Here is a 557-nt window from a genome sequence, read left to right as displayed (position 1 = left end):
GTTCAAGCTGGTTTTAGAAAAGGCAGAGAAACCAGAGATCAAATTGCCAATATCTTTTGGATCATAGACAAGCAAGGGAGTTGCCAAAAAAATCTCTCTCTGCTGTATTGACTACGCCAAAGCCTTTGACTGTGTGGATCACAACAAAGTGTGGAAGATTCTTCAATAGATGGGAATACCAGACCAACTTACCTGCCTCCTGAAAAACTTGTATGCAGGTCAAGAAGCAACAGTCAAAACTGGACATGAACAACAGGCTGATTCAAAATTGGGAAAGGAGTACATCAAGGCTGTATATTGTCACCCTGCTTATCTAACTTATATGCAGACTACATCATGTGAAAAGCCAGGCTGGACAAAGCACAAACTAGAATCAAGATTGCTGCAAGAAATATCAATAACCTCAGATATGCAGATGACAACAACTTAATGGCAGAGAGCAAAGAGGAACTAAAGAGCCTCTTTATGAAGATGAAAGGAGAGAGTGAAAAAGCTGACTTAAAACTCCACATTCAAAAAACGAAGATCATGGCATCCAGTCCCATCACTTCATGTTA

The 557-nt window shown here is 40.0% G+C and overlaps 1 protein-coding gene across 1 annotated transcript in view; it reads right to left on the bottom strand.

Annotated features, from left to right (window-relative positions):
* Positions 1-557, bottom strand: part of RRBP1 (ribosome binding protein 1) — a 51,256-nt gene that overhangs the window by 1,358 nt on the left and 49,341 nt on the right. The window lies entirely within an intron of this gene.

The sequence above is a fragment of the Bison bison genome, unplaced genomic scaffold (genome assembly GCF_000754665.1).
Source record: "Bison bison bison isolate TAMUID 2011002044 unplaced genomic scaffold, Bison_UMD1.0 scf7180017864484, whole genome shotgun sequence".
Lineage (NCBI taxonomy): Eukaryota > Metazoa > Chordata > Mammalia > Artiodactyla > Bovidae > Bison > Bison bison.
This window is presented reverse-complemented; position numbering and strand designations above follow the sequence as displayed.